Here is a 27,213-nt window from a genome sequence, read left to right as displayed (position 1 = left end):
TATGATAAACGACTTTCTCTGCTTGACTTATTTCACTCAGCATAATCTCCTCCAGTCCCACCCATGTCAATGCAAAAGTTGGGTATTCATCCTTTCTAATGGCTGAGTAATATTCTATTGTATATATGGAGCACATCTTCTTTATCCATTCATCTGTTGAATGTCACCTCAACTCTTTCCACAGGACCCATATGTATGTTGTCTACAAGAGATGTATTTTGAACCTAAAGATACACCCAGACTGAAAGGGAAGGGAAGGAGAACCATATTTCATACCAATGGGTCTCAAAAGAAAGCTGGGGTAGCAATTCTCATATCAAATAAATTAAATTTTAAGTTAAAGACTGAAGTCAGAGATACAGAAGGACATTCTTAAAGGGTCTAACTACCAAGAAGATCTAACAATTGTAAATATTTATGCCTCCAACATGGAAGCAGCCAACTACATAAGACAACTGTTAATCAAAATAAAGAGTCATACAGATAAGAATATGTTAATTGATGAACACTTTTTCATGTGTCTGATAGTCATATGTATGTCTTGATTGGAGAAGTGTCTGTTCATATCTTCTGCCCATTTTTTGATATGATTGTCTGTTTTGTGGGTGTTGAGTTTGAGGAGTTCATTATACATCCTGGATATCAATCTTTTGTCTGTACTGTCATTTGCAAATATCTTCTCCCATTCCGTGGGTTGCCTCTTTGTTTTTTTTTGACTGTTACCTTTGCCGTGCAGAAGCTTTTGATTTTGATGAAGTCCCAAAAGTTTATTTTCTCTTCTGTTTCCTTTGACTTTGGAGACATATCTTGAAAGAAGTTGCTGTGGCTGATATTGAAGAGATTACTGCCTATGTTTTCCTCTAGGATTCTGATGGATTCTGGTCTTATGTTGAGGTCTTTAATCCATTTTGAGTTTATCTTTGTGTACGGTGTAAGAGAATGGTTGAGTTTCATTCTTCTACATTTAGCTGTCCAATTTTCCCAGCACCATTTATTGAAGAGACTGTCTTTTTTCCACTGTATATTTTTTCCTGTTTTGTCAAAGATTAATTGACCATAGAGTTGAGGGTCCATATCTGGGCTCTCTACTCTGTTCCACTGGTCTATGTGTCTGTTTTTATGCCAGTACCATGCTGTCTTGGTGTTCATCATCACTAGCCCTCAGGGAGATTCAAATTAAAACCACATTGAGCTATCACCTTACACCAGTTAGAATGGCTAAAATTAACAAGACAGGAAACAACATGTGTTGGAGGGGATGTGGAGAAAGGGGAACCCTCTTACACTTTGGTTGGAATGCAAGTTGGTGCAGCCTCTTTGGAGAACAGTGTGGAGATTCCTCAAGAAATTAAAAATAGAACTTCCCTATGATCCTGCAATTGCACTCCTGGGTATTTACCCCAAAGATATAGATGTCGTGAAAAGAAGGGCCATCTGTACCCCAATGCTTCTAGCAGCAATGGCCACGGTCGCCAAACTGTGGAAAGAACCAAGATGCCCTTCAACGGACGAATGGATAAGGAAGATGTGGTCCATATACACTATGGAGTATTATGCCTCCATCAGAAAGGATGAATACCCAACTTTTGTAGCATCATGGATGGGACTGGAAGAGATTCTGCTGAGTGAAATCAGTCAAGCAGAGAGAGTCAATTATCATATGGTTTCACTTATTTGTGGAGCCTAACAAATAGCATTGAGGACATGGGGAGTTAGAGAGGAGAAGGGAATTGGGGGAAATTGGAAGGGGAGGTGAATCATGAGAGACTGTGGACTCTGAAAAACAATCTGAGGGGTTTGAAGTGGCCGGGGGGGGGGGGTGGGAGGTTGGGGTACCAGGTGGTGGGTATTATAGAAGGCACGGATTGCATGGAGCACTGGGTGTGGTGAAAAAATAATGAATACTCTTATTCTGAAAATAAATAAATTAATTTAAAAAAAAGAATATGTTAATAGTAGGGGATCTTAACACACCACTCTCAGCAATAGATGAATCATTTAAGCAGAAAACCAACAAGGAAATAAGAACTTTGAATGACACATTGGATCACATGGACCTCATAGATATATGCAGAACATTCCACCCTAAAACAACAAAAAACTCCTTCTTCTCAAGCGCATATGGAACTTTCTCCAGAATAGACCACATACTAGGTCACAGATCACGTGTCAACCAATAGCAAAAGTTGAGATTATTCCCTGCATAGTCTCATAACACACTACTTTGAAACTGGAATTCAAACACTTGGAAGCTAAAAACTATCCTGCTCAAGAATGTTTGGATCAACCAGAAAATCAAAGAACTTAAACAATTCATGGAAACCAATGAGAAGGAAGACACACCGGTCCAAAACCTATGAGATATGGCAAAGGGAGTCCTAAAAGGAAAATACATAGCCATCCAAGCCTCACTTAAAAACAACAACAACAACAAACAAACAAACAAACAACTAAAAAATCCCAAATACACAAACTCTCTTTACACCTCAAAAACTGGAGAATCAGCAACAAATTAAGCCAGCCCCCTACACAGGAAGGGTAATAATTAAGATTAAACCAGTTCAGTGAGTTAGAAACTAGAGATACAGTAGAACACATCAACGAAACTAGAATCTGATTCTTTGAAATAATTAATAAGATCAATAAACAACTGGCCAAACTAATCCAAAAGAAAAGAGAAAGGATGCAAATTAATAACATTTTGAATAAAAGGGGTAAGATCATGACTAACACTGAGGAAATAGAAATAATCATCAAAAATTATTATTAACAGCTATATGCAAATAAGTTATTTAGAAGAAATGGATCATTCCTGGAACTTATGTATCTATTTATTTATTTATTTTTAAGATTTTAGGGAAAGAGAGAGCATGGGGGGAGCAGAAGTAGAGAGAGAAGCAAGACTCCTGCTCAGTGGGGAGCATGACTTGGGGCTCCATCCCAGGTTCCTGAGATAATGACCCTAACAGAAGGCAAATGTTTACTTGACTGAACCACCCAGGCATTCCTCCCCTGCAGTGACATCTTCTATATCAATATCTGGCTCATATTATGATTAAGGCCAGCTTCATGGATGTACAGCCTATGCATAGGGCCCTGTATTCAGAACAGTCCCCACTTAGATGAATGCTATCTGGTCACCATCTTGAAATACTTAATTTCCGATCAAGGAGCCCTGCATTTTCAGTTTGTCCTGGAGCCTGGAGCCAAATTATGTACCCAGTTGATATGGTTTAAATGTTTGTGTCTCCCCAAATTTCATTTGTTGAAATGATAATGCCCAATGCGATGGTAGTAAGAGGTGGTGCTTTGGGAGGTACTTAGGTCAGGAGGGTGGAAACCTCCTGAAGAACTAGAAATATTACAAAAGAGACCCTGAAGAGCTCCCTAGCTGCTTCCACCATATGAGGATACAGGACGTTTTCAGCACAAAGGGTATGCTTACTGGACCATGCTGACACTTGATCTTGGACTTCCAATCATTTGACTGTGAGAAATAAATTTCATTTGTTTATAAGCTAGTTGATCTATGATATTTTGTTACACCCACCTGAATAGACTTAGATACCAATCTTTATTATAATTATTTATGAAGACATAAGGCTATTTATTTATTTATTTTACATTTTAAGCTCCTGAGAATAGAAACTGCCTCATTTATGTTTATAAATTTTCATTTGTAATCATTAATTTCAATTATTTAGTAAGCTGAGCACTGTTTATGGCCCAAAAGCAATGCACTGAAAGGAACAAAATTTTTTTAAATATTTAGAACAAATAACTAAAGAGAAAAGTCACCTTCCACATGAATGCAAAAATGTTTGAAAGATGAACATGAAGCCTCCATTAATATTTTTATAAAAGCTAAGAAATTCAGAACAGAGGCCAACCTTTGGAATAATGAAGAATAAATAATGGGCTTAATCATGAATACAGATAGAACTAAAAGCAAAAGTGATTATTTTAGTTCAAATATTTTTTTGAATTCAAATATAATTTTAGTCACTTTTTTAAGCTCAAATGTATTTTTTCCTCAAAGTTCACCATCACTACTCCCTACTTCTATTGCACTTACTGTAGAAAATCCAGAATGTTCTCCTTTAGAATTAATTTCACAATAAATTTAAGTATAGCTGATCTCCACATGTCATTGAGTTGGACAACCAGGAGGAAAATGGTGGGAAGAATCATTTATACCTGTGTTTTCAAGTCAGACCATTTTCTTGATCTGTGTCCCTCACATTTTTACTCTTAGGCTTCCAACATTTCCAGAAATGGTTCCTACACTATTACACAGCTACCCCCAAAATATGTGGAATCTATCAGTCTCAAATGTTGGTCAATACCAATGAATTGCACTCCACTGAAACTTCCTATTTTAAAAAACATATGAGGGAAAATTCTCTGTCTCTGTCTCTCTCTTTATCTCCCCCTTTATCTGTCTCTGTCACTCCATCTCTCTCTCTCTCTCTCTGCCTTTCTGTCTTTCTCTCTCTTATGCACACTATTTTATTTCCTCACATTGAGCTAAACTGGAAACTGAGTCTCACCATGATTGCTAATTCTCCTTAACCTCAAATGAAAGCAGTAGTGAATAAATTCAAGATGGAACTGGACCCTCCAATTTTTTGTGACTGCAGTGATTCTTAAGGAAATATTTCAATCATCTTATTAAGCTGCTGAGGTTTTCGGACCCCAATTTCTCCCATCAGTTTCTATCTCCTAGATTTGTTTCAGGTGACATTATGTGCTTAACCCTACAACCTACTTTTCACTTCTCCCTCCAAAATGAAAAACAGGAAACAGTAATAATAAGCTATGATGTTACTTTTATTACAAACTGTCTTACAATCAATGTGTCCTACTTAAGTTCTATATGCACATCCCCAACTCTTTGTTGAATCTGTCTTTGTGGAATAACTTCTTGTACCTGAGAGTGCAAATTTTGAAAACCGACTTTTTTTTTCTTTTCCTATTTCTGTTATTTGGATGGCAAAAACCAGCTTCTCTCTCTCTCTTTCTTTCTCTCTCTCTCCCTTTTCTCTCTCTTTCCCTCTCTCTATCTCTTCCCTTTTTCTTCATCTCCATCTTCCATCCAGTATTCTATCAATGGCCAAGTTGTTGATTCCATTTACATAAAATCTCCCCTGTGGCTTTACCATTTTCATTCCCATTGGCAGGCCTTGCTGTATCTGCCAGACTCATGCAGTAACCTCCCAACACTAACCAGACTGTCACCTTTCTCAATTCCCCCAACCTACATTCTGCTGCCAGGAGTAGGATCCTACAAGGGTGTCATCTCAAGCTTTTCCTTGGCTCCCTTGCCCTCATACCAAGTAATAGCCGAGATCATTTGTCTTACATTAGAATCTCCCCTTTATTTTCTTACCTAATCTTCCATACTTGCCTTATACACCATAGTGGTTTTGAGTTGTGATCCCTAAAAAGATATGTTTAAGTCCTACCTTCAGGACTTATAAATGTGACCTTATTTGGAAATAAGGTCTTTGCATCTAAAATCAAGTTAAGATGAAGTTATATTTGATAAGACTGGACTTAAATCCAATGACTCTGTCTTCTGAAGAGAAAGACAAGATTTGGATATAGAGAAACAGAGGACACCCAGGAAGAATGTCATGTGCTGATGGAGGCAGAGATTGAAGTGATGTATCTACAAGCCAAAGAAGAGGCAAGGAAGGCCCCTATCCTAGAGCCTTCAGAGGGAGCAGGTCTCTGCAAGCACCTTGTATACAGATGTCTAACCTCCAGAACTTTGAGAGAATTTCTGTTGTTCTGAGCCACTCAGTTTATAGGAATTTGTTAGGGTACCCCTAGAGAACTATTCACATGCACACACTATGCTCTCTAGGCACATTCTCTAAACACATGTCCACTCCCAACCTCTGCCTGTGTCTTTGAAGCCTTGCAGAGAAATTCCTAGCAAGGTGCCACACAACTCATGGGCTGCCCATGAGTTCCTAGCCTCTTCTCCTGTGACCTACAAGAAATTGAACTTTCCTACGTGGTGCTGTTATTGAAATTAATCCTAGACCTCTCAGCTCTTCCCTGTCTCTGGAGGAGATTTTGAATGGTGAGAGTAGAAGGCCCGGAATTACTGCTACTTGAAGACAAGACCAAAGCATGGAATGGCAGACTCCTTAAGCATCTACCATTCTGAGGGAATGGTTTGGCTTTGGCCAGGTTGTCTGTGTAACCATGGGTTTCTACTGCACTGATTTCCTTAAGCTGCACTTGTCACAAGCATGTGACCAGCCTTGTTTCATGTGGCCTCCTCTGTATTTTGAAGTGAGAATAGGCATGTGTGAGAAGAGGCCCCTTTCCCAGAGAATAAAACTGAGACCTAGCAAGTGTGAGCTGGGATCACAAGGCACAGTGCAAGCAAGGTGATGACTGATCTGAGTGATCAACAAAGACACGGTCTCCAGGGAGAGAAGAATGGTTACCTCAGACTGAGGTATTGCTGCTCAGCCAATAGAATATCTCAGTCTCCCTGTGGCCAAGCATCTGCAAGTCCTCATCCTGTTCAGTAACAAACTGTGGTCATATGTGAAAAAGATAACAAAAAAAAAAAAAAAAGAGAGAGATAGAGAGAGAGGCACTCAAATATCCAAAACCCACCCACCACTAGGCACTAGTTGGCAATGCATTTGTACTGGCACCAACAGGAAACTAGATTGTTGAACTCTGGCTGAAGAGGGAGTTTACTGGGACAGCCCTTCCCTTGCAGGTAACTCCTAATACAGTGCCATCCAGTAGAAACAGAATGCATTGGGATGAAATGTTCTGAATATATCTGTGATGCCCATGTGGTCCAGTGTGGCGTTTAAGGCCTTTATTTCCTTGTTGATCTTTTGCTTGGATGATCTGCCCATTTCACTGAGGGGAGTGTTAAAGTTCCCTTCTATTATTGTATTATTGTTGATATGTTTCTTTGATTTTGTTATTAATTGGTTTATATAGTTGGCTGCTCCCACGTTGGGGACATAGATATTTAAAATTGTTAGATCTTCTTCTTGGACAGATCCTTTGAGTATGATATAGTGTCCTTCCTCATCTCTTATTATAGTCTTTGGCTTAAAATCTAATTGATCTGATATAAGGATTGCCACTCCTGCTTTCTTCTGATGTCCACTAGCATGGTAAATTCTTTTCCACCCCCTCACTTTAAATCTGGAGGTGTCTTCGGGCTTAAAATGAGTTTCTTGGAGGCAACATATAGATGGGTTTTGTTTTTTTATCCATTCTGATACCCTGTGTCTTTTGATTGGGGGCATTTAGCCCATTAACATTCAGGGTAGCTATTGAGAGAGATGAAGTTAGTGCCATTGTATTGCCTGTAAGGTGACTGTTACTGTATATTGTCTCTGTTCCTTTCTGATCTACTACTTTTAGGCTCTCTCTTTGCTTAGAGGACCCCATTAAATATTTCCTGTATCTCTGGTTTTGTGTTTGCAAATTCTTCCAGTTTTTGTTTGTCTTGGAAGCTTTTAATCTCTCCTTCTATTTTCAATGATAGCCTAGCTGGATATAGTATTCTTGGCTGCATGTTTTTCTGGTTTAGTGCTCTGAATATATCATGCCAGCTCTTTGTGGCCTGCCAGGTCTCTGTGGATAAGTCTGCTGCCAATCTAATATTTTTACCATTGTATGTTACAGACTTCTTTTTCTGGGCTGCTTTCAGGATTTTCTCTTTGTCACTAAGACTTGTAAATTTTACTATTAGGTGACGGGGTGTGGACCTATTCTTGTTGATTTTGAGGGGGGTTCTCTGCACCTCCTGGATTTTGATGCCTGTTCCCTTTGCCATATTAGGGAAATTCTCTCCAACAATTCTCTCCAGTATACCTTCTGCTCCCCTCTCTCATTCTTCTTCTTCTGGAATCCCAATTATTCTAAAGTTGTTTCATCTTATGGTGTCACTTATCTCTCGAATTCTCCCCTCGTGGTCCGGAAGCTGTTTGTCCCTCTTTTGCTCAGCTACTTTATTCTCTGTCATTTGGTCTTCTATATCACTAATTCTTTCTTCTGCCTCATTTATCCTAGCAGTGAGAGCCTCCATTTTTGATTGCACCTCATTAATAGCTTTTTTGATTTCAACTTGGTTAGATTTTAGTTTTTTTATTTCTCCAGAAAGGGCTTTTATATCTCCCAAGAGGGTTTCTCTAATAGACAGCCTCTTCAATAAATGGTGTTGGGAAAATTGGACAGCCCACATGCAGAAAAATGAAATTGGACCATTTCCTTACACCACACATGAAAATAGACTCAAAATGGATGACGGACCTCAATGTGAGAAAGGAATCCATCAAAATCTTTGAGGAGAACACAGGCAGCAACCTCTTTGACCTCAGCCGCAGCAACATCTTTCTAGGAACATCGCCAAAGGCAAGGGAAGCAAGGGCAAAAATTAACTATTGGGATTTTATCAAGATCAAAATCTTTTGCACAGCAAAGGAAACAGTTAACAAAACCAAAAGATAACTGACAGAATGGGAGAAGATATTTGCAAACGACATATCAGATAAAGGACTAGTGTCCAAAATCTATAAAGAACTTAGCAAACTCAACACCCAAAGAACAAATAATACAATCAAGAAATGGGCAGAAGACATGAACCAACATTTCTGCAAAGAAGACATCCAGATGGCCAACAGACACATGAAAAAGTGCTCCACATCACTTGGCATCAGGGAAATACAAATCAAAACCACAATGAAATATCACCTCATACCAGTCAGAATGGCTAAAAATAACAAGTCAGGAAATGACAGATGCTGGCGAGGATGTGGAGAAAGAGGAACCCCCCTACACTGTTGGTGGGAATGCAACCTGGTGCAGCCACTCTGGAAAACAGCATAAAGGTTCCTGAAAATGTTGAAAATAGAACTACCCTATGACCCAGCAATTGCACTACTGGCTATTTACCCTAAAGATACAAACATAGTGATCTGAAGGGGCACGTGTATCCAAATGTTTATAGCAGCAATGTCTACAATAGCCATACTATGGAAAGAACCTATATGTCCATCAACAGGTGAATGGATAAAGCAGATGTGGTATATATACACAATGGAATACTATGCAGCCACCAAAAGAAATGAAATCTTGCCATTTGCGATGATGTGGATGGAACTAGAGGGTATCATGCTTAGCGAAATAAGTCAATCAGAGAAAGACAACTGTCATATGATCTCCCTGATATGAGGAAGTAGAGATGCAATATGGGAGGTTAAGGGGATAGGAGAAGAATAAATGAAACAAGATGGGATTGGGAGGGAGACAAACCATAAGTGACTCAAACTGAGGGTTGCTGGGGGAGTCGTTGGGAGAAGGGGGGTGGGGTTATTGACATTGGGGAGGGTATGTGCTATGGTGAGTGCTGTGAGGTGTGTAAACCTGGTGATTCACAGACCTGTACCCCTGGGGATAAAAATACATTATATGTTTATAAAAAATAAAAAATTATTTTAAAAAAATCTTTGAAAGAAAAAAAAAGAAACAAAATGCAAACTGTGAATGCAAGCCATATTTGCAATTTTAGATCTTTTCATAGACATGTGTTATGGGATGAATTTCATCTTCCTAAAATTCATAAGTCCTAATTACCCTACCTCACAATATGTCTGTATTTGGAGATAGGGCCTTTGAAGAGGTAATTATGTAAAAATGAGGCTGTGAGGTTGAGCTTTCATCCAATCTGACTGGTGTTCTTATAAAAAGAGAGAGTCTGGGTGCACTGAGACACAGGGATGTTTGAGTACAGAGGAAAAGCCATGTACAGGGAGAAGGCGACCATCTACAAACCCAGGAGAGAGGCCTCAGGAGAAGCCAGACATTCTGACACCTTGATATTGAGAGAAAATAAATCTCTGTTATGTATGCTGTGCAGTGTGTGACATTTAGTTATGGTGGCCCCTGGCATGTTAATATAGATTTTGGTAGCAGGTAGGGAGATCCTTCTGTGACAAACAATGAACCGTAGCAGGTGGCTTTGGACCTGATTAATGGGTAGAAGTTGCAAGAGTTTTGAAGTGAAGCCAGGAAAAGTTTAGGTTGCCTAGAAGAAACTATTTGTAGAAATACAGTTGTTAAAGTGCTACTGGTGAGACTTGGATGTAACTGTGGAAGATATTATTAAATGCTGGAGGAAAGATCATTTTTGCCAAAAAGTGGCAAAGAACTTGGCTGGATTGTGTTCTAGTGTTTTGTGGAAGGTAGATTTTGTAAATGAGGAACTTAGATATTTAGCTGAGATTTCTAAGCACAATGTTGAAGGTGTGTCCTGATTTCTTTTCACTGTATATAGTAAAATACAAGAGAGGGATATACCGAAGAAGGAATTATTAAGCAAAAAAGAACCAGGACTCTAAGGACTGGAAAATTCTCAACCCATCCATATTGCAAAAAAAACATGAGTTGTGTGTTCTTGAGAGAACATGGAGGATGTGGCCAGTCAAGCATTTGATAAAGAGGTTACAGGTATGACTCATGCATGCAATCAGCCATCTCAGCAGAAGTGGGATCAGGGATGGTATTATACTGAAGAAACATTGCCCACTTGGCCAAAAAGGGATGGATATGGGACAAAACGAAGGAAGTTAGGTAGACTTCTGTGGTTCTAGGTATGGAAAAATAGAGCTATTCAGCTGCGAACACATGTTATCCTTCAAGAAAAGAGGGGAATGATACTGAAGGTGATCCAGACAGAGATTGGCAGGTTGTTTCTCTCATCACAGACCCCAATGTTCCAGGACCCCAGAAATGAGTCTGTTCTCGGGTTCAGAGAGCCACCCTGCCGCTCTGCCACCAGGGATGGCAGGGACCTTATGGGTGGGACTGCAAACACCTTAATTCCATACTTTTTAATCCCAGGCATTCAGCCTCCAGAAGTTTGAGAAAATAAATGTATTTTGTTCATTTGTAGTTTTTTGTTAGGGCAGTCCTAGCAAAATGAATACACCTCAATAAAAAAAGGAAAAAGAAATAGTTGAAATTAATTTTAACAATATATTCTTGATCCCCTCTATCCAAAATTAGTACCATTTTAACATGTCATCAATATAAAAGTTATCAATAAGATATTTTACATTCTTTTTTGAGGGGCACAAAGTCATTGAAATCCTTACAGCATATATCAATTTGGACTTGTCCCATCTTAAGTGTCCCATAGTTGCTGTGTCCACACAACTAGCACAGACAGAAACTGCAAAATGATCCACCACTAATTGCCCCCTTTGCACCTATTTTTGGCAATAAATTTTAAAAATATTTTTGCCTTTAAGTAGACACCATGATTTAGAGTTTTGTTTTGTTTTTTGTTTTGTTTCTTTGTTTTTGTTTTTCTAGACTTCAGCCAGTTGAGGGCAGGAACAGTTACTGAAGAGAACTTCTATACAAATATGGAAGTTGGAAGGAAATTAGGAAAGCTGGGAAAACAAATGATCCACCAAATTTTGCATCTTAAAGAATGTGTTCAACTTCTTGACTAACAAAAGACTACAAGACTAACAAGACTAACAAAAGTTGTTCTGTCAAAACTTCCTGACATGAATACCTCAAGAATCCATACTGTCCCATGCCCCGGATTCCTGCTGTTCTTCCCAAACTGGAATAATGATTTCTTCTCTTTGCTATTTAATCCATCCACTCCCAGCTCAGATCCAGTGTCCTCTGTCCTCCGTCATGCCCATCACCCCCAACCTGCCCCTCAGAGCATACATTCTGGTGTGTCACTGCCCTGCTCAACTCTCAGCTGAAGACCCTCCTATGCCCTTCAGGATTTGGCCTGTTGCTCTAGAGTCAAGAGTCTTTCCCTCTCGAAAGAAAGAAAGAAAGAAAGAAAGAAAGAAAGAAAGAAAGAAAGAAAATCTTTCATTCTCATGACATCCTGCTTCTATCCACTCCCAGAACTCTGAGTCTCAGCTTAAATGGTGCTTCCTCCAGGAAGCCTTCTTGGTCCCCTCCACACTGGACTAGTTTCTCCCACTAGGCCTCCCCACATTTGCTTCCCTTTCCCCTTTGAACTTCTCAATCTACTTCTTATGTCAACAGGACCAAACTGAGCCTTCTTTTCCCTTTCCATAGCCCTCCCAGGATGAGGTCACATCTGAAAAAAAAAAATAAACCCATCCCCCAAATAGGCTTGAAAAAGGAAGTTGCAAGAAAGGGTATAAAATAAGACTACTTTACATTTTATTTCTCCACTGTTCATTCCCAGTGTTTCCTCTTGTAGCTGGGGCACAAAAGTACAACAGCACTTGGATTTGGGGTTCCCAAACAGACCAGGTTCGGCCACTCACTGCTGGCAAAATCCTAAAAGCAGAGAGATGAGTAGTAGTGAAAGAAGAAAGGAATTTATTTCAGTTAGGCCAACACCAGGAAGAGAGAAGACTAATGTCTCAAAGACTGTTGCCAAAGTGGCAAAAATACTTACAAGTTTACAAAAGGAAAATGTGGGACAAAGCTTGGTGAGTATGTGCAGGTGGTCAGTGAAGATCAAGGTGATCATTGTCAAAATCACTGTCATGGGTGGAGTCTTGCTGGCTCAAGGCAGTCCTCACTGCCTGGAGTGGTGGGCTGGTCTTGGTTCTCATGAGAGGATGCTTTGTCCACAGGGTTTTTTGCCTGAATTAAGAGAAAACCTGGAAAGCAGACCTTAATCAATTAGAAAGTTTGAGGTCCAAATGGAGGTTGTTGAAGTCCTCTTTCACTCCAAGGTGGGGAAACTGATTCATAACTCTCTGCCAGAATTCTCTAAAGAACTCTGCTGCCAAACTCAGTCATGTCAGTCTTTGGGAACTTCTCCTCCCTTCCTTGCTCAACCCTGCACTTCCCCTCCAAACACACTCGGCCTGGCATCTCTGTTTCTTCCAGTTCTGCATCATACCAGGCAGCCCAGTAAAAGCACAAGCTGGGAATGGAAAGGAGATAGTGATCAAGCACTTGTGTGTCATTACCTATAATTTAATACTTATCTTTTCTAGAAAGTTTAAGATCTTTAAGGGCAAGGACCAAGTGGGATGATTTCACCAAAGGCTGCCCTGATACATATTTCTTGGTGTAAGATCTATTGTTTTAGAAAACTGAAGTATACACAATAGTTTTATTAACTGTAGTCACCATGTTGTACATTAAGTGACCAGATTTTTTCATTTTACAGCTGAAAGTTTGTACCCTTCGACCAAAATCTATTTCTTCCACTCGTCAGTACCTGACAACTACCCTTCTACCCTCTGTTTCTATGAGTTCAACTTTTTTAGATTCCACATATAGGTGAGATCATGCAGTGTTTTTCTTTCTGTGTCTGTCTTATTTTACTCAGCATAGTGTTCTCCAGGTCTATCCATATTTTTGCAAATGGCAGGAATTCCATCTTTTTTAAGGCCAAATAATATTCTGAATATATATCTTACTCCATATTTTCTTTGTCCACTCATTTATTAGCAGACACTTAGGTTGTTTCCCTATTTCAGTTATTGTGAGTAACCCTGCAATGACCACGAGAATGCAGATATTTCCCTGAAATAGTGACTTTATTTCCTTCTGATAGATACCCAGAAGTGGGATTGCTAATCATGTGGTAGTTCTCTTCGTGTTTCAGTTTCTCATCTCTCCACTAGAGTTTAAAAATCCAGGAGAGAAGGTATCAGGTTAAACTTCTTTTTTTTCCCCCAGCACCTAAAAGAATTCAATATTCATTAGCAGATGCTGAAGAGTAGCAGAATGCCACCCAAAACAGCCACTTTGACATTAGAATTATTTTGAGCTGAAGGCAATTGAGAAAAAGCAGTTAAAAGAAAAGTTCTCTGCCCTCCCCCTAAATGCTTAAAAGCAAATTAGTTAAATTTATATTTATAAAGATGTCTTCACTGTCCACCAGAAAAAAAACAGAAATTAATCACTGGAGATAACTTTGGACCCATATCAGCTCAGAGATGTCAGCAGAGGAATCTACACAACAAACCTTGTAAAACTAGCCCTCATCTGCCATTACTGTCCCCAAATATTTACCTCCCCACAATTTGTCACCCCTAAAAACTCAAAATCTTTTTCATTTGTCCTGTTACCTCTGAAGATTTAATATTCTTTTGTTTAAGATGCTTTATAAGCCTGAGTTTTAACCATCCCTTTGAGTTACTCCTTACTAGGCACTCCTGTGCGTGTGTGTTGCACAGCACATGCTAATAAACTTCTGTTTCTTTTTCTCCTGGTGGTCTGTCTTTTGTTAGTGTAATATACAGGGCCACAGCCAATGAGCCTAAAATGGGTAGAGGGGAAAAAAAAAAAAAAAAGGCTTTCTTCCTCTCCCACAATACTCAATGGACTATAAATAAGCAAAAATTATCAAGGTGTTGATTTTGGTGATTTTTCTATTTTCTCACCGATCTTTTCTTTATTTTTGAGAGAGAGAGAAAGAGGAGGGGTGGTGCAGATGGGGGACGGATATTAAGCAGGCTCCATGCCCAGCATGGAACCCCATGCAAAGCTTGATCCCAAGATCCCAAGAGTGTGACCTGAATGGAAATCAAGAATCTGATGCTTACTCAACTAAGCCACCTAGGATCCTCTGCCATTTTGATACCACGACTAGATATAAGTGAAAAAGAAATGGGAGGGAAGTGCTAGGACTCACAAGTGAAATGGTGACCACTTGATTCTTGATTTGAATTTCTTCAATACATTCAAGAGACACTTTAAACAAAATCAAAACCTATCGAAGGTAACGGCAGATATTATGTGAGGTTTATGCAATGCCTTCTACTCACATTCTGAAGCCCCAGAATACTTTGTCCCCGCACACTCACCAAAAGACCAGCATACTGATGATCTCCCTCTTACCAGTTGTTTTTTTTTTTATTTTTTAAATTAGTGAACTTTATTTTTTTTTAATTTTTTATTTTTTATAAACATATATTTTTATCCCCAGGGGTACAGGTCTGTGAATCGCCAGGTTTACAGACTTCACAGCACAGTGAACTTTATTTTCTAAAGCAGTTTTAGGTTTATGGAAAAAATGAACATAATGTACATATAATTCCAATAGACTCACTTCCCCACTTCAAATTTTCCCTATAGCATCTTGGATTCTTGAGTTACATTTGTTACAATTAAACAATATTGATACAGTTTTATTAACCATAGTCCATAGTTTATATTAGGGTTGACCACTTGTGTTGTACATTCTTATAGCTTTGACAAATGCATGAAATCACAGTCCCAACATGACAATATCCTGTTACTCCTTTCCCCAACAACCAGTCCTTCTCAATAACTGCTCTTTTTGCTATCCCCATAGTTTTGCCTTTTTCAGGATTTCATAGAGTTGGAAACATACTGTATATTTAGCCTTTTAGATTGTCTTCCGTATTTCTGGGGCAATATCCAATCAAGGTCCTACCCTGTCTTTTTATAGCTCAGTAGTTTATTTTTTTAATTGTTGAATACTATTCTATTGTATGGATATAACAAAACTGGTTTATCTATTCACCTATTGAAAGACATGTTTTCCAGTTTTAGTAACTAAGCATAAAGCTTCCTTAAATTCTTGTGTGCAGGTTTTTCTGTGGACATAGTTTTCCAGTTCATTTGGTAAATGCTGAGGAGCACCAACGGCTGGATCACATGGTAAAACTATATTTAGCTTCCTAAGAAATGCCAAACTGCAACAATACATTTTTCTGATTGCCATTATCATTTTACCTCTCCTTTTTTTTTTAGAGCAATGATGTTTTAGAGTTAATCCGACCTACATCAGTCTTACTATAGCCACAAAAACAAAGGGTTATGGAAAAAGGAGGAGCACCTGAACCAGAAAGAAGTGCATATAAAAGTGTGAGCTTCTTGCTTAGCCACTTTCAAGGGAGAGCTTCCTGTTTTCTACCCTGATTTACAGACCACACAGTGTTGCTCTCATGTCACAGCTGGCAGCAGGGCTGGGCAGTCCTGAGCAGAGCCTGGGGCTTCTGAGTTACAGTAAGACATTAGGTAAAATTGACTCCTCCAGGGCCAGCCAGAGGGGTATGTGTACTATGCAGCGGTCTGAACACAACATGATGACAAAAAGAATCCTTCCTCTATGTCTCGGTTGACATACATGTAACAGGCAAGTCTGAAATCATCTCGTCTATAATCATCACAGCACAGGGAGCCAGGCGTCATTGTCTATGCCAAAACCCTGAAATCCAACCAAAGCAGCAGTTTTTGAAAACTCCCTCCCTCCACAGACTCTGGCTAACCCCATGCAGAGCATGTGTTCTTGAGTGAAGAGGGCTGAGCTGCGCCGGGATTTGGGGCCACTTGCCACGTAATCTTAGGAACTTTGCTGGCTTCTCTGTCTCCCATTGCCTCCCACCTCCACCATAGGCAGCCAACCTTAAACAGGAATAACATTGAAAACCATGTGAGCCACTCAGACAAAACACAATTTATAATCTCTTAATCACTACCGGGCTAGACAAGCGTCTTCCAACACAAAGTTCCCACACATCCTCCATTCCTTTTATTTCACTCCCACGAAGCCACAAAGTCCTTCCATGGGGACATTGCAAAACCTCTGCAGCAAGAGGATTCAGCCAATTGCATGTCTTCATGGGAGCTTTGGTACAAAACGATAGTGTTTGGGGAAGGGTCCTCCCAAAAGGATTGGGTGACATTGCACAGGTAAGGTAGCCACTAAAGACCAGTTTGCAGGTGGCACCTCTGTGTAGGTTCTGTTTATGCCAGAAAGCTGGGGACCTGGACCAGGGATCGACAGCTGGCTCCAGCCACAGCAAAATTCAGGTCAATTCTGAGACCAAACGCCAGCACCCTGCCTTCATTTTTCTATTGGGTTCCCCTTAAACTTATGATAAACTAAAAAATTAGTTTTGTATTTTAGGTCAATAGATGTCAAAGGAAGCCTATCCTTCATACTACTGGAGTTAAAATATGGTCCTTCTCCCATTTTTAACCTGAAGGAGTTCCCCTCCACTTGTTTTTATAAGTCACAACAGGGCTTCTTTGGTGGCAAGCCACTGTCTCCTGCTCTCAGACAGAACCTTTGCAGCAAGCCCAGAAGGCACACACATCATCCACATTCCCTCCTGCCCCTGCCCCTGTCCACTCCCCCCCAGCAAGTATTGAAGTATAGAGCCTTCAGAAGTACTCTGGATTCCATTACCAAAAAAATCATGAATAATGCATCAGCTCCTCCAGCTTTAATTTAATTTCAATTGGTGGGAGAAAGAAGTGCAGTACTGTGACCAGCTGTCCTCCAGGCCCTGGAGGCTGGGAACCTGGGACTGAGGGACCCAGGAGACCTACAGGCAGTTTGCATGGCTGAGCCTTTCAGCTCAGCAGCCCTGCTCAAGGCTCTGGACCCTAAGATGCAACTCACTGTGGACTCTCCTCCATCTAGTAAGGCTGCAAAACCCAATTTGGAGCTGGCACTGCACATGAACCCAAGAGTTCTAGCCTCCTTTCTCTGTCTTTATAATGCCACACATATTCTAATAAAATGCATGACCTATCCCACAAAATAAGAGATTATAATAAGCATCCACCTAGTCTATAAAAATAAATGGATTTCATGTCTCACAGGCAAAGTCCTGTAGAACTTGGGCACACTGAGGATGACATACAGGCAAATTGTCATCACCATTCACCAAAGGTAAATCATGATAATGGAAAGCTTTTAAGTATAAAACACTGCAATATGTTTTCATTTCTGGGGGAATAGCTTGCATATCTATGCTAGGAATTTTATGTTAAGGTGTAAATGTTGGGAAACGAGAGTAAAATTGCCAAGTAAAGAAATTTTCATACATATATACATGAATAATTTGACAGTTTAACCAAGTGCTCCATTACTTGGTTAGTACAAGTGTAGAAAATCCAACTATTCTTAGTAAATAAACATGGAACCAGAAGTGAAGATGGAACCAGAAGCTTTCAGTAAGGTAAGATTTTGAAAATAATCAGGAATGTAAATTTAGCTGGACTTTGGGGCATATCATGTCTTTTTTGTGGCACCAATTTTTTATGTTTGGTAGCAGGAAATGCTTGGTGCACACGCAAGCACACGCATGCAATTGTTTTCAACCTACCCAACTCTGGTTCTTTATATTTTGATCACTAACCAAAGCACTTGAGTTTCTTTGCAGACCAAAACAAAGGCTTAGCACTTTGAGAGTTGTTTTATTTTTACAACCTTGGCAAAGCAAGTGTCATTGATTAAATGTCTGAATTCCAGGAGAGAGAGATAAACTTGGCAGATTCTGGCTTCCCGAGGCTGCTGGACTGGCCCCAACTAAAGGAGAAATTCCAAGGGATGCTTTTTATTTTAATGCCTGCTAATAGATGTCCTGTGGCTTGTCACTGGGTCTGGGGGTGGAGGAGCAACATGTGGGGTGGAGGGATGAGGGTAACACGTGTAGGTACATGGAAATGGCAGAGAGAGAAGGGATCTGGAAGACAGGAATCTGAGCCACTGTCCCATTCATTATTATCTCTTGTGGCAAGCAACATTTGCCCACATCAGGACTTAATAACTATTGTCCTAGCCTGTCCCAACGTTGCAATTCACTTCCTTCACTAGCTTTGTTTAAAAATAATGGACCCAAGTTCCATTTCAGCCCAAGATCACTTTTGGATGCTTTTTACTGTTTTGACGTTGGTAGGAACAGCTGGATCCAAGGAGATACAGGCCATCCATGGTTTCAACTTCAGTCCACACTTGGTTTTGATTAATTTATTAACCCACGAAATCCCTTGGGAAGAGAGGCTAGAGTGGGGAAGCACCTGAATTCTTTTGTCTTAATATTTCAGCATTGCTATTCATAAAAACTGCTGAGCCTTCATTCTCTCTATCTCTCTTGCCAGCAAAGGAAAGTATGCTTTTCAGTATTTGGAAATAAGGGAGGGTAAGTGTGTTTTCAATGTATTTTAGGCAAACACACATGCACGCATGCACACACACTTGCCCGCTCACTGCCCCTGTGTCCAGAGGCTAGGAATTCAGCCTGCTCTCTGAGCCCCTAAATCATGGCAAGTGGAACCTACTTTTAAGTAAGATACATCTAGCTGGGGGAATGGGAGTTTCCTCTTGCTCTTTGAACACCCCCACTCCTGCCCCCGCATCGTTGGGGAAAAAGGGTTAGTGTCAGTTTTATGAGATGGTGAAGCCCTCCCAATACAAATTCTGCCCTCATTATTATTTTTGGGGGGGAAGGCTTTTATAAACTTTAAAGAATAAAACTGAAGTGCGCACAACCCTTTGTTAATAAGAGCACATCTTGTAGCAAAAGTGAAGCCTTGAGAACAAAGCCAGATCTATCTTTTCCCCCAGGCCTCTCCACCCAGCATCAAAGAGCCCAACGGCTTGGTTTAACCTGCCACTCCACGAAAACTCAACCACGCAGAGAGAGTCCCGCTTACTCCAACCGCCAAAAGACCAAATTACGGTCTTTCTAGCAACAATCGCCTTCCTCGGGAATCCATAATTTTCAGCTTATGGTAAATCTTCAATAATTTAGATTTCCCGGGGGAAAGTCAATATTAAATTAGGAGGTAATTATATAGCATTTTACATAAAGGCCACATTATTATTGTTACATAAGTGCATTCTTTATTTGGAGAAATGTTAACCACATGTGTACCAACTCAGTCCCTGACAAATTTCCTTCCACAGAAAAGATGAGGGGCACTTACAGCGGTGGTATGATATCAACAGATTCTTTTAAGAGGTGGGGAGATTAAGGAAGCTGACCATTTCCTGGAAGTGTGCTTGATTTTGTTTTCCAGGCTTTCATCCTTGCTCAGGTGATACAAACTATGTGCCAGCAGCTGAGGAAAGATCAGCAGTTTTATTGCAAAGTGAAAAATGGATCAGAAAACAGCATTTCTCATTAAGTTCTCTTTTTTCCTTTTTCGGTACCCCCCCCCCCCCCCAATTCTTTTTTTTTTTTTTTTTTTTAATTAGGTTATGTTAGTCATCACCCAGTCCTGCATTAGTTTTTGATGTCGTGTCCTGTGATTCACTGTTCGTGTATAACCCCCGGTGCTCATTGCACTATGCACCCTCCTTCATAACCCATCACCTCCCCAGTTCTTAAAAATAAATAAAATGACGTCTTTCGTTACTAATGATTCTGTAAAATCAATATGTAAAGACATTTAAAAGAACACAGTCATATTTTCAACCAGAGTGGATTCTCCAAGAAAAAAATTCAAAAAGAAAACCACACTCCCTTCTCCTCCCCATTCAATAATAGTTAGTCAAACAACAGATGATGGGTTGCCTGCAGGGTAAAAAGCCTAACTTGCATGTTTGAGCTTAAAGGACTGTAAGTTCCTCAATGTGTAAATAATAAGGGATGGCCGGCTCTCACGGCACAGGCAGCCAGCTTCAGGAAGGGAGTTTGAATGCTTCTTGATGCCAACCAGTCTCCTCTGCAGAGTACATGAGGCACACACGGAAGTTGGGAGTCGGAATGAAATGTGAAGCTCATCGTGGACAACCAAGGCCATGGCATTGCACGCCAGACACCTGCCAGTCCCTGCCCTGAGAGTCTAGATGGAGGGTACTCCCTGAAACTGTGCCTTGTATAGACTGTGTAGCTGGGTGGGTCAGTCCCGAGGCCAGTTGACTCATTTTACAAGTTAAGCAGGGAGACAGATTTCAAGGCAATCTAAGGAAAACGTTTCTGAAGGAGTCAGCTATCAGAGGTGGGACTCATGCTCAGGAGGCACTGAGGGCTCATTCCAAAGGGTGTTCAAGCAGAGGCTGCTCTACCACCTGGCATGGGCTTCCAGAGAAGGTTTGAAGCCAGCCTCCTCCACGGCACGCCTCTCTGACTATTAACATCTTTCCCAACCCCGAGACTCAGGAGCCCATCATTCCAACACAAGTCTTCAGGCTTCTGAACTTGGGATCAAGGCATGGGGTTGAGGGGGACCCTGTACAAAAATGGAAATCAAAACAGCTATTTTGAGAGTGCTCTTACTTAGATACAGGGAGAATAAAGTTGGTGATTCCTCTCTCAGCTGCTACAAAAAATAAATCCTTGTCATACATGCAATTTTCCCCCCTTTTCCCCCTGTACTTGCATCATACCCAACTTCCTCTTCACGCCATTATTTCAGAAATCATCGGCGACTAAGTCACTTCCTCCATTCCAAGAGCAGTTCGAGAGGTCCTGGCCAAGACCTAAAGGAGGAGGGAGTGGCCTGTGATGTGTGTGTGTGTGTGTGTGTGTGTGTGTGCATGCACAGATGTGCAAAAAGGTGTCTATTTTCACAAAATCAAAAAGTTCTCCTAATATGCACACATATCAGTCCAGAGCTACAGTCTGTGAAGATGTGGCAGACCTCCCAGGGGAGCAATGCAGGGGCAGCCAGGCAAGGGGAGGTTGCATCTGCCACAGCTGTTGCGTGAAGGTCCCCATCTACCCTCTCGCTTCTGAGGGAAGTAAAAAACTGGAAAAATTTGAGCCGGAAATACTATTTCACCAGATACTGAACCCAAAGATGTTTTATCTCAGTGACGGGAGTCAAAAGACAGTGTAACAACTTCAAAAGATCATGATTTTTGGACTTCATCATTCCTGAGTTTAAAGCCAGGTCCGCCACCTTGCCAAGTTGACCCATAAGAAAGCTCCACGTTGGACCCCCTGGAAAGACACTGACTCAGGTGGCTTGTTTCAAAACAGTTGCCCAAACCATGCCCTGGATGTCAGAGTAAAAACGGACAAATGTCATGTACTTGACAAGAGGGGTATACGCTTCTTTAACAAGCTCTGTTACCTGCCAGTGGCCACTCACAGATTTCCAGGTGACTGCTAACATTGACAGAATTTATCCTTGAACTGGCCTCGTTCAGGCTTTTCCATGCTTTGGACAAAGCCATTGACTTAGCTCTATCGATAATTAAGATACTTGTACTTTCTTGCCAGCATCGAGTTGTGAGATTCATCTGAGACACTTTCCATATGCAAACTTAGGAAATGAACCATTTCCTAAATAATTCAAGCACAAACAGAATGGAAATATCAAAATACTTGTGTTCCCAGTTACCTGATAATTCCAGGCAGAAGATACACTTTAGCATGAGTCATATCAAGCATAACTCTTGCTTCACCCTGCCTGTGTACAGCGGCTTGTGGCATCCTATGGCATCTGAGTAAAGCCAGAAATGCAAAAGAGGCAAAAAAGCATAACCCCAAGGAAGTATTTCCTTGTCAACCCAACACTGAACTCAAAAGTCAAATGGAGCAGCATTCCTAAACTCTCCATGACACAAGATTTCTTATAATACTCTTTTAAGTACCAAATGAGCTACATTCTCCAGAACAAAGGATGCTAGTAGGGTGTGCAGAATGTGGTGTCCAGTGGTCCTGCCCAAGGGGCACTGGGACGCTGCCCATAATGGGACTGCCAGGCGAATTCCGCATTCTTCCAGGAAACACAGCTTTAGGGAGTGATGTCATAATGCTGTAAATATCAACCAGACCATGTGACCTCCTCCCTCCCAGACTATGCTGACCCTCTCTCTGCATCCCAGCAAGTGGAGAGCAGAAGAGTCGGTTGGTGGGGGAGTGGGGAGGTGGGATCGAGGGTGTCTGACAATAGGGAAGGTGAGAAGGAGAAAACCCACACCCCAACTGCTTTTATGATCATACGTGGCAAAAACAAAATTGAGCCCCTTGAGAACGTTTTGATGTGCATGGTAGAGGCTCCATTCATTTTTCAGAGTAGGAGAAATGCTGGTCCCTAAGTTTGGTCTGTTCCCCTCCCCCAGGAGGTGAGAGAAGAGCAATGTTTCTGCTGGGTCGCGTGTACCAGATGTGTTGCGACAGGAACCCTGTAGCATCGACCTAAGTCTTGCTTTTCACATGTGCAAAATGGGGTGATAAAGTCTGCTTCAGGGACACAGCTGCTGCCCACTGAGGTGGGTGGGCTTGGCCTCCCCAGGATGTTATGTATAAGCCAATCTTCATTTAGAGTTTTTTTTTTCCCCCCAAGACCAATTTTATAATTCTCTTTGCTGTTGTTACCGCTACCCTGCAACCACCTTCTGCAAATAACAGCTTCCTTGTTCTACCTCATGATAGAAACTTGAGCATACAGGAAACGTATAAAGAAGAAAACAAAATCTACCTTCCTGTAATCCAAAGGATACATTGGTAAAATCTTCTTTCAGGCCTTCTTTAACCTTTTTTTTTTTTTTTTTTTTTTTTACATTTAGGCTCATATTATTTCTATTACTTTTATGTTAATTTTTTTGCATATTATTATGACAATTTTTTCCCATCACTGGTTTTTAAAAATTTGTAATATTTGTGGTTTGTGTGTACATGTGATTATAAAAATAATACACACTGCCTTGAATCTGGCCAATTAATTCCTTCTTGCTTTATGAGAGGAAAAAGAAAACTTATAATATCCAAACCAGCCCATGGCCGACGGGAAGGGCCAGTCCCCAGAGTGGGAACAATAATCAAACCTCTCTTAATGAAGCCATACAGCAAGCATAAGGGTTGCATAAAGGGCAACTAGAAGCCCAGAATCTGAATCTATTTCCTGCCTGTGCTTGGGATGGTATGTGATTCTGCTACACTGCTACAACATGAAGGGTAATTCTGAAAGAACCATGCAGCTGGCCAGGAAGCTTGAGTGCCGGAGGTAGTTGAAATGTAGTGTTCCTACTGTACCCACCACAGACATAGTTCTGTGACCCATTTATTGAAAGGTATAGTGGTGTTTAAGAAAAAAAAAAAAAGAAAGAAAGAAAGAAACAAAGTAAAGAACACGATTTGATAGGAGTTAGTGTCCTTGAATAGAGACTTTATAAACAGTGAGTGGGAAAGTATGCTCAGAATTTGGGAAATAATAATCAAATGATTAATTATAATCAAATTATTTAAAAATTACTACTGGGAAAAATGGATGCCTTTTTCATTGTATTTTTCTATAATTTTCATAAAATTTGAATCATAAACACACATTTTAGTATACAAAGCTTATACAAATATATATACTGCTTTTTATTTCACTGTATAACAAGCATTTTCATGTGTGATTAAAACTTTCTTGCAAACTCCATTATCATGACAACAAATTATTCCATCATGTGTTTGTACCAGAATTTACGTCATTGTTTTCATGGTTGTTGGGTGGCTTTCCAAATATTGCACAATTATAAATATCTCAGTAACGATTCTCTTTACTTCCAACAAAGAGAAAGCTCCTGGGGAGTTCTGAGGAAATGGTGTGAGTTTTGTTTGAAGGCTCTTGCTATGAACACAATGGAGGTTTCAGGAAGATCCTTCTACTTACAACTCCCTGTCAATGGCTGAGTGCATCCACATTATCACACTCCTGGCTAAAACTGGCTTAACCATGCTTGATCTTTGCTAACATGATGTGTGAAATGCCATGGTTTTCATTTGTTTTTATTTCCTTGATTTTGACTTACAAGTGCCTGTGAAACACTTTGTTTTCACTTTTTATTTTTATTTCTTCTGTGAATTGTCTTCATATCTTTTCCCTCTCTGGCCATCAGTGTTTTCATGTCTTTCTTACTGAGTGGTATAAGTTTCTTAAATAGGTTGATTGTTAACCACAAGTTGATTTGTTTACTACATTTGATGCATATACTGTTCATAGCTTGTCTGCCTAACAATATTGTTCATGGTATTTGTGACACCCAAATATTTTTGATTTTTTTACTGTTATCTGTCTATTTTGAGGGAATTTAAAAAAATAGTTTATGCTTACAAAAGTCTTTTCTCATCTGTTGGTCAGATAGTCATGTCCATTTTCTTAGACCATTTTTGAAATGGTTTTATAAGAGGCTGAGAGAAATACAGAGTTCAGGAATTGTCAGAAGTTCAGAAACCAAAATTTGGAAAGTCAGTTGACCATTAGCTACAGAAGCTGTGTTGGCAAACTGTGGCTGTTGCTGAATGAATTTAGAAGCATAGAACTGCCACCTTCAGAAGGTGAGCTCATAAGTGTCATCAGTGGCTTAAAACTGATTCTGCTGACTGCACCATCCTGCAGTCAAAGAATTGCCAGTCCTCTCCTCTTTGGAATTTGGAATATAGAAAAATTTTATTCTCAATATCTATCCATCTCCTCCCTTCCACATTTGCTTCCCTCTCTTTTCTATTACTATTCTTCTTTCTTTTATGTTCACACTATATGTTCTGTCTCCTATATCTACTCATGTCCAACTTTCCTGTCAGTCTTCCAGTCAATGGATCTTTCTATGTCTCATCATCTTCCATTGATATCTGTCTCTCTAATATCTACAAATCTATCTTCTGTATCTATGTATCCATTCATCTAGATTGATTCATTATTTCATCTCTTTACATCTGTCCAGTAGTCTATAAGACGTGCCTGGAATTTTATATTATCAATTCAAGTTTGTATAGTGTTGATTCCATATTTTACTATCTATAACATGGGTTTTAATTGACCTTTTGCCTTTTTCAGATTTCTTGCAAATCTTACTTATTTTATTTCAGGTCTGCTAGCATCTCAACCCTGAATCCTGCCCCTCTTCCAAGACCTAAACACAAAGTATGAGTTGATGTCTTGTCTTACCCCACAGACCTGAGTTCAGTAGTCCCTTTGTCTCTTCTGACTATAACTTATTGAGAGTGTTCTTTACCTACTCAGGGACATATCTGAAATGGTGATATTCCTGAATATTTTGGTTCAATTTGCTGTTATTCCCTTTCTGAAAACACCAGACATGAAAACCATAGCTTTGTAATAGGCAGTTTCTGAAATGGTATTTGTCCCATTCTCTTTCTATTGCTAAGCACATCAGGTGCCACACACATACCACTTTCCACACCTGCTCCAAGCCTGGTTACGTTACCAGGAACTGTAGTCTCAGAATGTTTAAAATTTAGAGATGATGAGAAGAGTGCATCTCTGTAAGGAATATACATGCCCAGGATATCTCCAAAAGCAGCTCTTGATTAGGATGAGCTGGCTTCTCTGTTTCTGTCTCATGAAGGTTCTGAGACCATGCGGGAGCTGTTGACCATGACAGTGGAAGGGGCTCTCACCCTTACAATGTGTCCTGGTTCCAAGCCTTGTTGAATTCTTTTTTTATGTTTCTTTTCATGTGTTAATAAATATTTGAATGTGCCTAGAGAAAGATTTATAGGGCACTGCTATCAGTCCTAGAAGGAAAATGTCATTTGTGAAGGCTGGATGTTCCATCATATAGACGTACCCTATGATTTTTATCCATTTCCCTATTGCTAGACTTTTGGTTTCTTCATATATTTTCTCTACAAAGGACATCCTTGTGAATAAATCCTTGGCCACATTATAAATTATGTCCCAAGAACAGATTTCTAATTTTTTTCAGATTTCAAATTTCTAATCAGTGAGACAAAGAAATAAACATTTTAAGATTCTTAAAATATATTGGCAAACCACTTTTGAGAAGTTCTTTGCAATTAAAGGGCTTCTAACAGTTTTTTCAGAGTACTTATTGCACTTAATTCCTGATAATATTGCTGTTGTTGTTTTTTCTAATAATATAGAGCTGAAAACCAAGCGCCAACCAACACATTTAAAGGGACAAGGGGAGTCTGGCTGGCTCAGCTGTTGAGCATCTGACTCTTGAATTCAGCTCAGGTGAGGATCTCAGGGTCATGGGATTGAGACTCACATGGGGCTCTGAACGCAGGTCAGAGTCTGCTTGTCCCTCTCCCTTTGCTCCTCCCCCCACTTCCCTGCATACTCGCTCTCTTTCTCAAGAAAATAAATAAATAAAATATTTTAAAAAAATAAATAAGGAGACAAAGGTATGGAATAAGCAAAAGAGTAAATTTGGTGGAGTGTATGCCCTCAAGAATTTTATACTCCAGTGGGAGAACCTTGGTGCTACAGGTGCCTTGGAGAAGAAGAAATTAAAAGCCTAAGTCCTGAAGCTACAAGGCGGTACTCATTGGAATAGCAGAATCTGAGCTAAGGCTGGCAGAGGGAACAGTCTTATCCAAAGGAAGAGCTTCTTAGGCAGAAGAAAGATGGTGTGCCACCCACCCTGAGGCCAGCACAAGTTGAGAACTTGAGAAATGGAAAGCTTGAAATAAAGTGTGCCCATGAGACCCAAGGGCAGAGGCAGAGTTGCAGAGACTTGTGGAGAATTTAGATGTTAATTATGATTAGCCACTTTTAAAGAATTTT

General features: G+C 40.1%; 2 long non-coding RNA genes across 2 annotated transcripts in view; both read right to left on the bottom strand.

The window, feature by feature from the left end:
• LOC101684345 overlaps nucleotides 1-27,213 on the bottom strand; it is a 57,673-nt gene that overhangs the window by 5,627 nt on the left and 24,833 nt on the right. Inside the window, exons 2-3 of the long non-coding RNA XR_199802.3 lie at nucleotides 12,455-12,662; nucleotides 12,211-12,333 (exon numbers count right to left, since the gene is read on the bottom strand). This is a non-coding gene — a long non-coding RNA (uncharacterized LOC101684345). The remainder of the gene's footprint in view (nucleotides 1-12,210; nucleotides 12,334-12,454; nucleotides 12,663-27,213) is intronic.
• On the bottom strand, nucleotides 18,265-23,175 carry LOC101684151. Its single transcript, XR_199801.3, has 3 exons — nucleotides 22,072-23,175; nucleotides 21,113-21,205; nucleotides 18,265-19,842 (listed from the first exon to the last, which is right to left on the bottom strand). It is a non-coding gene; the product is annotated as an uncharacterized LOC101684151 (long non-coding RNA).

The sequence above is a fragment of the Mustela putorius genome, unplaced genomic scaffold (assembly GCF_011764305.1).
Source record: "Mustela putorius furo isolate JIRA1106 unplaced genomic scaffold, ASM1176430v1.1 tig00000765_pilon_pilon_pilon, whole genome shotgun sequence".
Lineage (NCBI taxonomy): Eukaryota > Metazoa > Chordata > Mammalia > Carnivora > Mustelidae > Mustela > Mustela putorius.
Note: the sequence above shows the minus strand (reverse complement) of the source record. Positions and strands in the feature narration are given on the sequence as shown.